At 40.3% G+C, this 14,977-nt stretch overlaps 1 long non-coding RNA gene across 2 annotated transcripts; it reads left to right on the plus strand.

Annotated features, from left to right (window-relative positions):
* Positions 1-619: 619 nt before the first annotated feature.
* LOC111096752 lies at positions 620-7,199 on the plus strand. Of its 2 annotated transcripts, none has more exons than XR_005362438.1 (4): positions 620-841; positions 5,249-5,541; positions 5,706-5,799; positions 6,008-7,199. It is a non-coding gene; the product is annotated as an uncharacterized LOC111096752 (long non-coding RNA). The 2 variants fall into 2 exon arrangements; XR_005362437.1 differs by having other exon boundaries at positions 621-841; positions 6,139-7,199.
* The last annotated feature ends 7,778 nt before the right edge of the window (positions 7,200-14,977 follow it).

The raw sequence follows: 14,977 nt of genomic DNA on the forward strand, positions 1-14,977 counted from the left end.
GCCCCCGCCGCGTCCCCTCGCCGCCCGCCCGCCCGCGTCCCCGGCGAGCGCTGGAGTGGGGTCGGGCCCGTGTGCCTGCCTCCCGCGCCCTCTCCCGAGTCCCGGAGTCCTAGTGAAAGGAAGGGGGAGGGCGCGGGCGGGGGAGGGGGAGGATCGGAGCGGCCGCGCGGCGAGCCGAGCGGGGACCGCCACCCCGCGATGCGCCTCGGAGGGGGCGCGGGCGCCGCCGCCGCTCGCGCCGGGGGCCGCGGGCCGCGGGCCGGGGACCGGGGGCCGGGGGCCGGGGGCCGCTTCCCGGCTGCAGCCGGGGGAGGCGCCGCCGCCGCGCCGGCGGGCGACCGCTCCCTACACCCTCCCTCTCGCGGTGAATTTCGGTGATTTCGATCGATTGCAGGGAGTGCGGTCGTGCTGGGGGAGGAGGAGAACAGTTCGCGGAGGCCGACCGGCCGCCCCTCGCCGCCGCCGCGCCCCGCGCCCCGCGCCCCTCCCGCTCCCCGGCGCCCTCGCGGCCCAGCGGCTCCTGCGCGCCGGAGCCCGACGCGGGGACTGGGCGGCCGCGGGGAGCGCCGCGGGCTGGGCGCGGGTTCCCGGGCTCAACACTGCCACTATCCGACGCAACCGGAGCAGTGTTGGGGGGCGCTGCGCTGCGAGGCGCGAGATGGGATAGGCTCTGGAAACCGGCTGCGTTTTTGTTTTTGTTTTTTTTCTTTCTTTTTCCTTTTCTTCTTCCACCTGGTAATTGCGTTTCGCTTCCAGGGGCTTGTTTTATTTTATTTTACTTTATTTTGTTTATTTTGTTAAGCGACGTACGCGCACTCGGTTGCTTCGGTGCACGTTTCTGGTACGCGCAGAAACTGGACACCTGATTGGGGGCGGGGGGGGGGCGGGGAGGCGGCGGAAAGGCGCGGAGAGATGCAAAGGCACGTTGGCGTGCAGTTCCCTCTTCAGGGTGGTGGGAAGAATGAGGTTTCGTCAGTTCGTACAAAATATGGTGGTGTTTTCATCCTTTTGAATGTTTGCATTTTGGGGTTGCAAAAGGGGAGCTTTTCCCAGCCAACTCACTTGCCACCGAGGAATGGTGCTCCTTAGAGCCATCTATATTATGTAGGACAATATAGAACAGATGGGATTCGGGAAGATTTGCAAATGGTTTTGCTTAAAGACCTCGAGGAAAGTGTACTCAAAACTCAGATTCCGGGAGGACTCTGACTACCCCCTTCTATATGAGAGTCTGGGGACATTTGGACTGAGGAATGATTTGGTAGTGATTGGGGATACCCCCCTATCAACCACCTCGGCCACAGACTACTTGGGTCAGCAGCCGGTTTGAGTTTTGCCACCAAGCATCTTCATTCTTCTTCACTCTGCTCACGGTAATGCTACAGTGAAGTAGGGCAAGGGAGACTGTCCCCAACTCCCATCCCGGTCCAAGTCCCTGGATGAGGTTCAGTCTGGTACCGAAAAGATAGTCGACCCCCCCACCCCACCCCACCAAGTGCCCTTGCCATCTCCTTTTTTTTTTTTTTTTTTTTTTTTTTTTTTCAGAGCAATGTTCTGATTGGTCCCACGCTTGTTCTCTGTTGCTCATCACACCGCAAGACCTCTGTTGTGGCAATGTTTCAATAGGTCTTAGGCTCTCCATTACGTTGGAGCATTGTTGTTGATGGGCAAGTAATTCTTAATTAGAAAAAAAATTCATCGGGGCAAAATGAGCTGCTGACAGAAGTAGAGATCAAGGAACAAAATAGAAAGTCAAAACAACCATTCTCTGTAATCAGATGACATTTGCCCATTTCCTTGTGCACCCAGATTTCTGAAATCCTGTACTCAAGCCCACAGGGGACTAAGATAGCATGTGGGCCAATTCCTGCACTTTCCAAATGGAGGAAGTGAGCCCCAGAAATCAGGAGGGTTTGCCCATGAGCGTATATATGCCTTTGGGCATCCTCTGAGCTAGCATTAAAGCTTGTTGCCCAAGTCTCTGCACTTCTGTAACCCAGGCATATTTATAGGGTCTTCCTTCCTGTGTTGTGACCTTTGAAGAGCAGCTCGAAGAAGCAGCACAGGCCTCATTAAACATTTACTATAATAGGTGCTAAGTAAGTCTACAGAATTATAATGCAGTAAAAGTTCGCCTGATGAGTTCTCACCTGGGAGATTACCTAGTCAGACTTCGTCATCTTAAAGCTGAGAAAACAGGGATAGAGATGCAATGGACTATCCAGAGTCACTATGTTAAGACAAAGCCATGAGTAGGCTCTATGTCCCTTGACTTCTCATCCAATGTTCCTTCCTTGCATGTTGGTCATCTTTTCAATTCTGAGAGGTGAAAGGAAAGGAAAGAAAAGGGAACCCTCTTGCTTTGTTTCATCTATCTATATATAAAATACATACATACATATATACGTAAGTGTATATGTGCATCTACACATAGTATATATTACATGTATTTTGGATATATTTTAATGTTTAATAGATAATATATAATAGTAAAGGCTTCCTAAAAACAAAAAACCCATCCTTGAATGATAGGTTTATTGATATAACAGGACCTGTATTCAAATCCTAGCTAAATATCATAGCAATTCTTATCTTCTTTCCTATTCAGCCATTTTTTGGTTATCTGAGAACTGGACCGTAAAACACACAAAAAATCTGAAGCTGGTAAGGAAGTCGGTCTGCAACTTACTATTATGCAATTTTAAGAAATCTTCCCAGGGCCCCAGGATCCTGGAGAACACAATGGGACAATCTGAGCAGCAGATGGGCATGCACACGACACACATCTCTTAGTTCTTTTTTTTTTTAAGATTTTATTCATTTATTCATTGGACACACACACAGAGAGAGAGAGAGAGAGAGAGAGAGAGAGACAGGCAGAGGGAGAAGCAGGCTCCATGCAAGGAGCGCGACGTGGGACTCGATCCCTCGATCCCGGGACTCCAGGATCACGCCCTAGGCCAAAGGCAGGGGCCAAACTGCTGAGCCATCCAGGGATCCCCCACATCTGTTAGTTCTACACAGTCTCCAATGATAGCATTTGGAGCATTTGTCAAATAATTATGTAGTATGGACTCTGCAGGACATAATGGTAGCACGACTAGAGATTCCAACTCAGAGTTTACAACCTAGTGGGGAAAATTGGCATGCAAGCTTATAACTTACATTTATGTATGGAGATACCAGAAAGGAGACATTTAGAAAGTTCATGGAACATAGATGCAGAAGTAGTAGGGTGAGATCAGAAATCATATCTTCTTTAAAATTCCTGCACATTTATTTTCTATTTAATGTATAAGTTTCCTTTTCCCCTTTGCCCACATATACTTTTTTTTCCTGTAACCTGTTTTTCCAACCAAAGATAAAACTGTTGAGGACTGAACCATGTCTTGCATGGACAATGTCAATAAGTATGGATATGAATAAATGTTTCTCTAATATCACCAAAGAGCTGACTTGCTGTTACTTTCTGCTGTAGGCATCCAGGTGCCTAGCCTGTAAAATAACCATCATGAAACCCTCCCTCTTTATCGCCCCCCCCATCATACATACTGTAAGGATCTGCAAGATACTGCAAGATAATTGTTCCCTATATGACTTGAGAACCAGATAAAGGGCATACATTCAAGTAAGATATGGCTCAAAGTACAAGGGTAGATTTTGTCATTTTCTCCTCTCTGAAGCTAAAGGTAGAAAGAAGAGTCAAACACTCTTCCTTTATAAGAAATTGAGGTCAAGAAGTATAATCACTCAGAGCTAGTCACTTCCACTTTTTGAGTTCATATACAGTATTGAGTCTCACTTTTTTTTTTTTTTTTTTTTTGGAAAATGAGGTAGTATTTTCTAATGTCATGCTTCTCAACACTTACTGTAAATAAGAATTACCTAGGAGACTAAGAGATGCTTGGGACACATGTTGATTTAACTAGTCTTGATAATAAATGCCCCATGAGCATCTAACATGCAACCAACTTTGAGAATCACTGATCCAATAGAAAGGACACCCCCAGAATATGATCTGTTACTTAGAAAGCTCCTAACCTCTTAAGTTAGGCGAGTGAATAGACGGTGCATCTAACCAAAGGAAGTGACAGTCACCATGAACTGTAGAGTGATGGAGCCATATTTGGAGTTTGGGGGCAATTCGGGAAATGTAGAAATGATGGTTATGTTTGGGGATAAAGCCAGCTATAGAATTTTCTACATATTTGATTCCAGGACATAGGAAAGTCCCAGCAGGACAGTGAGAACATATCAGGAGCAACTAAATTAGGATGTGAAAGCTGTCCTTAAAAGTAAGGAAGGTTCAAGAAAGACAGGAATTAATTTGCTTGACTCTGCTCTGGAGGGTATAACAAGTCCCAATCAATCAACCCATGCAATGGGGAGGCAGATATTAGCTCGAGATCTAATGTAAGACTCTGTGATTGGATCTAAGATGAGAACAAATTGTCTAAAATAGTAATGAATTCCCTGCCATGAGAAGGTATTCCAGAAGGTATTGTGTGCCCTTATTTTTCACTTTCCTCTAGCCACCATCTGTGAACTGCTTGAGGTCAAGGGCTTTGCATTATACCTCATACCTTCACTGGATACAGTTGTTCTTGGAGACTGGTGTATGTCAGTAAGGGTTTGTGGAATGTCAAAAACACGTAACAATTGGTATGACATAAGGCTAATTAGTCAGAATGAACACAGACACATGGTCTTATTCATCCAGGTGATATCTCTTTAGTTATTGGATCATGTAAAGGTTCACGCAATAGCGTGAAGGGCACGAGGGGGAGTTTGGAGCAGTGATTATTCAAAAATTCTAATTTTTTCAAGTCATCATGCCTCTCTATGCATGTTGGGTAAACATCGGTCCTATGTCATGAATGAATGAGTGAATCAATCAATCAATCAATCAATCAATCAGTCAAAGCTACAGTGGAGAGACAGAAGCAGTGGATTTGGACTCTAGACCTGCTCTATCACTAACTGGATAGATGAAGCTGAGCACATTATTTCAGTACCCTCTATCTTAGTTTCCTCCTGGGTAAACGGAGAACTGTAGTCTTGTCCTAAGGCATCAATCATCATAAGGCTTACAGGAAATACCAGATATAAAGTTACATTGCAAAGTTAGATAATTCTGTTCAAATACTGGTTTTGATTATTCAATGTGATGTGGATATTTAAATGACTCTCTCCAGATGCAGCCTAATTCACCCCTTCTGAAGTCCACATTGTATCTTTTTCTCCCTAGGAAATGAGAAGTTAATTTCCACTCCTGATTACTCCCACCCCAGCCCCACTTTGGAAAGGGATCTTCTCTCCAGTGGCTTCCCTGATGCTACTGCAGTTGCTAAGCAACATGGAGCTAAGCAGAAGCAAAATGTAATTGTCCCAGGAAGGGAATTCCAGGTCTACAAAGGCTGGATTGTAGTTTGGGAAACTGCCTTCCTGGCTGCAAGAAATTCAGTAAAAGAAGCATTCTTGGCATGTGGTTCCTCATGGATGCTCCAAGAGAGTGGTTTTTGATACTTGAAAGGCAACAAGGTGGGGAAGAGCCTTCTTCTGGGTTTTCATTTTCTGGCTCCCTGGCAGTTTTTGTCACTGTGACTTCAGAGTGCCCCAAATCTGCAACAAGATTTTGAATGCCCCCGGTTCCTAACTGAGCCTTAGGAGCCCAGCTCTAAAGAGTTTACATTTATACCACACAGAAGCCAAAAGGAGATCCCGGAGAAATACTACAAGGAGGTGCCGGCTCTTCATTCCCCTCTAAGAATCTACCTACTTGGGCCATACCGGGCAGAGGTAAGCACAGAAAGGTGTTATAGAGACAGCTTGTTTAAATTGAGGGGAACTTATTGAGAGGATACAGGGGAACCTCATGGAAGGCAGATATAGGAAGTATAGCCAGGCCTCTTGGGAACTGGGAAGTTGCCAGGCAGCTCCTCTCTCTCCCTCTCTGGGGTCACAATGACTCTTACCTGTGCTTTTTTTCTCTGTTTCATCCTTACAGGGACAAATTTTCTCTGTAAGATGCTTGGCTTTGCTCCTTCACAACTTTGGCATATGTCTGACTTTGATTTCTTTTATACTCCATGACAAGCCTCAACTGCAACCTTTTTTGTGATTCCATTTTTCTCATAGAAAAATACCTGATCACCTCCCGTGCATCTACGGTGCATTCCTGGTACCTATGACTGAGGCCAAGGGGCTGGCACATGCATGACTCTCCAGCCTTGAGAGTTTCTTCAGGAGGACCACAGGAAATGTGGTTACAATGGGGAATGGGCGGGGCTGGCACTCCAGGTGTGTTTAGAATAAAGAGCTAAAACTCTCAGCAAACGTATATATTTCCAGTACTAAGGTCATCTTGTCACATGGGAAGAACTTGAGCTTTGAAGTTAAGCAGGCTTGGGTGTAACTCATCCTGAGAAAAATCTCTCTGAGCTCCAGCTTCTTCATCTGAAAAACAGACCTACTGATAGTAGCAACTTCACCTCTTTAGGGCACTAGTGAGGAGTAAGGGAGGCTAAATGAGATAATGTATGATGAGCACCTGTATGGTCAAGATTATGCTAGATGCTGAAAGAGTACAGGAGGTACATTGTATATTTGTCAGTAAACTTTCATTTGGAACCTACTATATTTGACCTACACTTAGTACTATGCATACAAAAACTGTTACGAATGTCCTTTACCTTAAGAATTTTCAGGCTAGTAAAAGAGATCCATACGATGTTAGAATCAGGATGATCATTCTCTCTTAATTTCTTAGTGATTGAACCTGAAGAACATTGTGATTTATTCTTAACCTCTTACCCGCGGCCAGCTATAGCTCTTAATAGCAGAAGAGTCCTCTGTACACAGCTTTATCCCGCCTTCATGCATTTGAAATCAATTTTAACAGACAAGATTATATGTGAACCAGTAAATTTGAAATATAAGAGATGATACAAACTGTACTTGTTACCCACAAATATGAAGATGCGGAAGGGATTCCGTCATAGGAAAGAGACCGAGATGATCTTTAATGTGCCGTCTGTCCATATGATGCTATGAAACTAAGAGCTGAGAAGAGAAATCCAAGTGAGCTACAGTTTAAATTAAAACTTTTAGGGATCCCTGGGTGGCGCAGCGGTTTGGCGCCTGCCTTTGGCCCGGGGCGCGATCCTGGAGGCCTGGGATCGAATCCCACGTCGGGCTCCCGGTGCATGGAGCCTGCTTCTCCCTCTGCCTGTGTCTCTGCCTCTCTGTCTCTCTCTGTGTAACTATCATGAATAAATAAATAAAATCTTTAAAAAAAAATAAAAAATAAAACTTTTAGCCCTGAACTGGCCAAAAAAAAAAAAGAAAAAAGAAAAACATGTAACATAAATAGATAGAAAGCTGGGGTGTCCAACCATGGACTATTTTATAAACATGTGGGATTGTCAGCCCATTATTGCTGATTGGAGTTGGTTCTTGGCTCGACCATAGTCATATGAGCATTAGAAAGACCTCATGGTTATAGGGGGAGGACAGCTTTTAGAATGGTAGGAGGATGGCCACAACCAAACATTAATTTGAGCCCCAGCTTGTTGGCTAATGGGCTTATTCCAGACTCTGGTATTAGAATCCACAGAGTCACTCTTGCTCTCTTGATAGTTAAGCTATTCATATCAAAAATAGTACTATGGATACTGAAACGAGGTAGACACTCAGAAAACCTTTTGTATCAAATCAGTTACAAATGATTGCACACAAGGGCCACAAAACGAAACCAGCTGAGGAAACTGAGACAAATGGCTCAAAGTTACAGAGCCAGTAGTTTGTGGATTTAGGCTTCCAGGCCCAGGAGCCTGACTCCAAAGGCCACCCTTCTAACCATGGCTCCGTACAAATTGCTCTATTGCAGTATTACCTAGCTAGTAAATGGCACAGAGACACCTGGATATTCCTTATATCACCTCTTTAGAATGTATTGAATGAGCCTCTTGATTTCACTCTTCTCAACTAAATGAATCACAGTAACATTGAGACTTCAAATTATAGAGCTGGCAGGTTCATTAGAAATCATTTGGACCAAGCAATTCATTTTAAAGATGATAGAAAACTGAGAACGAGAAAGATAAACTGACTTTCCCAAATTTTCCTGCAGGTGACAAAGCCAGGTTTAGAAACCACTTTGGATTGCAATCACAGAGCCCTTCCCATTATACATAGCTGCCAGGGCTTGGTTGCTCCCTCTGTAGACCAACTCAGACTAGCAAAAAGAGAACCAAGAACTAGAAGGCTCAGCAACCAAGCACCCCTCTGACCCTTCAAAACAGATAAATTTGGAGATGTTCTCTTTAAGAAAATAATTTGATATACATTTTTGTGATTGTCCATTTTTATTTTGAATTGTAGTCCAAAGGAAAGAAAATAAGGTTGACTGCTTCACAATTAGGCTGATATTATCTCAGCAATTACTTTAATTTTTATCCTCCAATAATTGATAGTAAGAAGATATATTGGAGAAAAAAGTAAAAGGAAATATTTTGAGAGGTTAGGAATAAGCTGTAAGTATGAACTTGCATATGGGGTACTTCTGAAAATAGTTGGTAAAATTTTTTGTATAGCAAAATCAGTTATTATAATGGCATATATTCATAATGAAAGATGTTGGACTCATTTATCTATCCAGCCATCCATCCATTCAGCCACCCATCCATCCCTCTATCTTGGAAGCTACTCGTTACATAATGATAGGCACCAGGAGAAGTGTAAAGAAAGGTAAGATACCATCCTAGCCTGGGAAAAACTCTTAATCCAGACAAGAGCTCACAACCTTTAGTTTCCAGTCTGCAGGGAAGTTGAATGTAGAGAATTCTAAGTTCAGTCAGAAACTGTGACAAAGGACAACTTGTAGATTTGCTTACGTAGACCCTCAGTTAATTTTACCAAAGTCACCACCTTCTGGACATCTCACATAGTATTATAAGTAAATGAGTTCCCTTGTGTACAATATACAATACCCATAGTATGGTATATTTATTGTATATGTATTGTATTATTTATTATATGTAAATATACAATACCCATAGTATTGTATTTATTTATTTATTGTATAATTGTAGTGTATAATATACAATACTATGGGTATCGTTTATGTATCATATATGTATTGTATTATTATTGATTATATTGTCTTTAATCAATCTGTACCATTTGCACTTAAAATTAGAACAAATTGATATGCAGAAAGGATGCCCATCAGCTCCTGAAACTTTCTTCCATCAATTAAATTATGTGCCTGTACATATATTTGCATCCTTGTTCTCAGTTTCTTAACAGTCAATTCCTTCTCTCTAAATGATGAGATGATGTGTGTAAGGTAATGAACACAGTGGTTGATACACAGAATGGCAAGTAGACAAATGGAAGAAGTTTTCACATTATCTTACTCACCTAGATTTTTTTTCTCTCCTCTGTATGTATTATCATTTCTTCTTGTCACTCAAAATTCTGCTCAGGGTGACAAATCATCCTTTGAAGATTATTACTATCTGTGTTTAATGCTTTAACCACTGGAGCAACCTGTATATGGTTGCAGAGTTGTGATGCATAATGCAATGATCTCAAATCAATATATCCAAGTTTGAAAGAACAAAGGAGAAATGAAGTTAATAAATTAATAAAATTTAATTTTGCTTAACCTTTGTGCATAAAACATTGGCTTGTTGATGTAATGCTATTCTTTAAATAAGTGTGTCTCCCTATTAAAGTGGTGACCAAATCTTTTCACTCATGTGAAACAAAAGACTAATAAAAGGCAATTATATTTCTTATCTCAAGAGATATATATGTATTAGTTGCACCCGGTGTGAAAAGGATCAAATCTTAATACTATTTCTGTTATGAAAGTATGGCAGGGTTTGGGGGAAAACACCATAAAAGCAGTGATTCAAGCATATAAGGCAGGGCAAGCTTCCAACAGTGATATTGATATTTAGTCACCACTTCAGTAAAGGGCCAAAGATAAAGTTTTGGGTGTGCCCATAGGTAGGCAAAGATTGGTGGTAGTGAAGCCAGGGTAGTGAAACTGTGCGGGTAACAACTGTAAGATCTATTCATGGCCTGGGAGAAAGAAGAGATTGTCAGAGTAAGACAGAAACCCAGAGCTGGCAAAGGGGTACAATGCAAGTCAGGCCCTTAGAAATGGTGGTCATAACAGAGATTAAAGCAAAAGTATAGTCTTATGAGCCCCTTATAGAGTGGTGATGTCCAAGAAGGTATCTTTGACTCTGAAACTCAAGTAGAGTGGCACTGGTGGTCAGAATGGAACTCTGGTGGGGCAGGTGAGTCATGTCCAATAATCAGTACAGGCATAGACATCCTGGCAGGAAATAAAATAAAAATAAAATAAATAAAATGTTTAGCACCAGGGCATGTCAAGCTGCTCCAGCATTACTTACACAATGACCAGGCTCATTGTCAAATGACAATTTCATTTATGTTCAAAGCTAACTTCTACTTAAGGTCCAGCTTTTAGTTGGGTTAAAGAGTAAATGATGGATAAATGGTTCACTTAAAAAAATAATAATTATCATATCACTTGTGTGAATACAAGTGTTCTATCTTCCCCAGTGGATTTTAAGCAAGTCAGGAAGAGAAACAAGCACTTCGCTTCAGTGAGTTCTAACTATGTATTGGCTACCAACTACTGCTAGAGATTTTGCTTACCATATATTTCTCTCTTGCTGCAACTCTTCCCTAGTAAATGATACCTCCCTCTGCAAACTTCTGCATAAGCTATTTTCTGTGTTTTTTTTACCAATTCATTTCTATGGTGCCTAGATAAGATAAACTGGTCTACCTAGCTCTTAACCACTCTGAAGAAGGGATGCCAGAAACATGGGGTCCTACCTGGCCACATACATTAAAAGTCAGGATATTCTGCCTTTGGTGAGAAGGAAGAGTCAAGAAAAAGATGGCAGGCCATCTCGGAACATTCAAGAGTTTTGGCCATGGGAAGAAATAGCTGCTTGACTCACCATCTACAGTTGTAGGTAACAGATTATTTGCAACCTATAGCCAGGTGCCTCTCCACCTCTATCCTCCTCTACTCTGTTATTGATATTCCTAAGCTCTCTCTACCCTTCTACACGTCTACTGATGAAGGAGAACTTAAGGCTAAGATTTAGGATGCCTTACAGTAGGCTTTTAGTTACATGGCAGGATAAATAAACTTCTACTTTTGGCTCTAATGAGATGGCTTTTATCATACCTACCCACCCACTGAGAACAAAGAACATTTGTTTGAAGGCATTTAAGAGCAACCAAGAAAGCCAAAACATGAAGTGCCAGCATCCCCCAAAGAAAGAAAATGTATTGAGGAAAGACTTAAATTCTGCACTATTTCTTCCCTCAAAACACTTGCTGATTTAGAAGCCCCACATGGAGCAGAAGTCTGAGAAACCAAGTAGAAAGTAGAAGCTAAAATGTAGAAATGTTGAGTAGGGTGTGACAATATTATGAGGCTGGGAAAACAAAAATGTAGTTTACAACTTCCAAGACAGCCAGGACTTGAAGGGCCAGAGTCCCAGAGAGAGGTACAACACAGACAAGTAACTCCTGTACTGCTTTTAGTCTTGAGGAATGTGATGATTCCTAAGCAGTATGGAGCAAAAGGTTGAGAGGTCAAGAAGAAAACACACGAAGAAATAGAGAAGCTAAACAGAGCTTTCTGAAGCCAAACTTATGAGAAGAAAATATTATGGCTCACATGAGAAGAAAATATTATGGCTCATGCCATACCAATAATGAGGGGTCTGGTAAATATTCCCAGGCTTTCTTTTGGAATCCTGGAAGGTTCTCATCTTAGGAGGAGTAAAGGTAAATTAAAAACAGACTAGGCTTTACAATAATAGAAGCCCAGCTCCAAATTGATTCAATGTCTGATTAGATTAAGTTGAACTGCACATAAGAATCAAAAATGCATGCTATCTGGAAAAAAGTACCATCAGTCAGAACTTCTGTAATTTTTATACACAATGTCTGGCATTCAATCAAAAGTTACTATGCCTCTAAGGAGATGGATAAACGAAAAAAGAGACAATAAAGACTGAATAAAAGTTGATCCAGAGTTTGAAATTGTCAGACATGAACTGTAAAATATTTGCAATTAACATGTTAGTTTAAGAAAAGTTGCAGAATTTCACCAGATCCATTTTTTTTTCATTTTTTAAAAAAGAGAAAGAAATAGAAATTTTAGAAGAAAAGAAAGATCAGTGACAGAGAGTTAGTTCTCAATAAGTGGATTTAGTGGCAGATTAGATACAATTGAAGAAAGAATTGGTAAACTGGAAGTTAGCTCAATAACAGATATCCAGACTAAAGCATTAATCATTAGAAAATACAGAAAATACATGTATGTAACATCAACTATATAGCATGATTTAACATATTTCAAAAGATTAAAACACTTTAAACTTCAGAGAATCATCTATGACAAAATGAAATTAAATTGAAATTTATAACAGATAACCAGAAATAACATAAAATCCCAAATGTTGAAGATGAAATAATATACTTCAGAATAACTCATGAGTCAAAGAAGGAATTACAATGATAGACTAGACCTAAGTAATAACTAAAATACAATATATTGAAACTTTGGAACTAAAGTCAAGTTTGGAGTGAAATTTACATAAATTTACACAAATTTAATTTGTGTGTAATAGAAAATAATAGAACCTAAAAGATTACTGATCTCATCATTTATCTATAGAAATGAGGAAAAAGAACAGTAAAATAAACCTATACAGGTAGAAGGAAGGAAATAATAAAGAAAAATCATAGCAGAAATTGATAAAAAAGACAACGAACATATAGAAAATTAATAAGCCCAAAGATGGTATTTTGAAAAGGGGCAAGTAGCCTTTCATGCACTCACATGTAGACTCATGATTCATAAATTGTAAATAATTTTACCAGGTATAATATACTAGGTCTTCTTACCACTGACTTGCATGCATACATACATTTCTGAGTTGCTTTGAGTCACTATTTAAATGAGGAAAAAGTAGCATTGGGTTTTGCAAAATAATTTGATGAGTTTATTTTAAATTACATATGTTTTGGCTTGTATATATGTATGTTACATAAATAATATTCTTTAATTCATGTATACGTATTAGTGAATAAAGCTTCAATTCAATTCGACAAATAGTTTTTGCATTTTTAAGTGTGTTGTACCCTGGAAGTAGAGCAGCAAAGAAGATATATATAAGCCTAGATTTTCTCAAATTTATAGTGTAATGGTGATACTTATGCAGAGAAAGAAATAAAGTAACAAAAGAAGAGGGGGAAGGCAAGAAGGATATTGTTTTTTATACATCAGATACAGAGGCAAGAGGAAATAATTATCTAAATTAATCAGACCTTGGGCAGCCCCGGTGGCGCAGCAGTTTAGCGCCGCCTGCACCCGGTGTGTGATCCTGGAGACTCGGGATCGAGTCCCACGTCGGGCTTCCTGCATGGAGCCAGCTTCTCTCTGCCTGTGTCTCTGCCTCTCTTTCGCTCTCTCTGAATAAATAAATAAATAAATCTTTAAAAAAATAAATTAATCAGACCTTTATCATTTATTTTAACCTTGTAACCCTTTTCTTTTATCTGATTAATTCAGATTGATTACCAATTTTGATTTTGTTTGGACTATATTTCTCAGCTCTTTTTTTATCCTTATTTTACCTGATTTTATAAATGAAACATTATATTATATTATATTATATTATATTATATTATATTATATTATATTATATTATACTATACTATATTATATTATATTATATTATATATAATAATATATATTGTCCTATACTGTCCCAAGACATGTACATGTCTTGTCCTAACTGGAAACCCTTCAGCAAGGAAACATGTATACCAGATTCTATGGAAAACACAAACAAAACACATACCCTTCTACCCATTCACATACACAAGTGAAACTCTGATGGCTTCTGGTCTGGTTGTTGCCTAATTTTAATAGGACTCATGGTAGATACTGCTAGTTGTGCCCCGATATCAGTTCACTCATTAGTCCCCAGGATAATAGTATCTTCGCATTTTTGATGAACTGGGTATAAAGATTGTACCTTCCTTTGCAGCCAGGTGCAGTCAGGTGATTCTAGCCAATGTGATGGTACCAAAAATGGAATATGAAATTTCAAGAAATGTCTTTACTGACTTTCTTTTTCTTTTTCTCTCTCTTTCTTTCTTTCTTTCTTTCTTTCTTTCTTTCTTTCTTTCTTTCTTTCTTTCTTCTTTCTTTTTCTTCCTTCCTTCCTTCCTTCCTTCCTTCCTTCCTTCCTTCCTTCCTTCCTTCCTTCTTCCTTCTTCCTTTCTTTTCTATTCTGATACCTAGAATGCAGATGCTGCCATCTTGGACCATGAGGTTGAGACTACCCACTATAAAGCAGCAAGGTAGAAGAGCCTGACCAGTCTGGAGCACTATACCAGTCCAGAATACTACTGTTGTGCAGTTTCTGTTAGATTAGGATTTCCTTTACTCACTGCCTAACCTACTTCTAAGTAATCAAGGCTCTTCAGGATGCCATGCTAATATTCTTGTACTTCAATAAGCTCATAGCATAGTAGTAATGACTTAGTATTTTAATGACCACATTAGATAGAGCCAAAATTTCATTGTGTTGAATTCCGAAGTCAGTATACATTTCTTACTTTTGATTGGTTCTTTAGGAAGGAAGAATTTATATCATTAAAGGGACCTTAGTAGCCCTTTATGTGCCTCACCAAATGAAAGTTATGTGTCTCATCAAAGGAAATGACATGACTATCCATAGACTGATTTAGTTGTGTGAAGATATTGCCATCAAAGATCTCCTCTTAAAATATTAGTTTGTGCCTTAAGGGATATCTAACATTTACATTTTAGGTTAATGTCCCAAAGGATCTAAAGTTGGCAAATTGGGAATATAAATTTTAGTTTTACTTCTAGAAT

This window comes from Canis lupus, chromosome 7 (assembly GCF_011100685.1).
Source record: "Canis lupus familiaris isolate Mischka breed German Shepherd chromosome 7, alternate assembly UU_Cfam_GSD_1.0, whole genome shotgun sequence".
Lineage (NCBI taxonomy): Eukaryota > Metazoa > Chordata > Mammalia > Carnivora > Canidae > Canis > Canis lupus.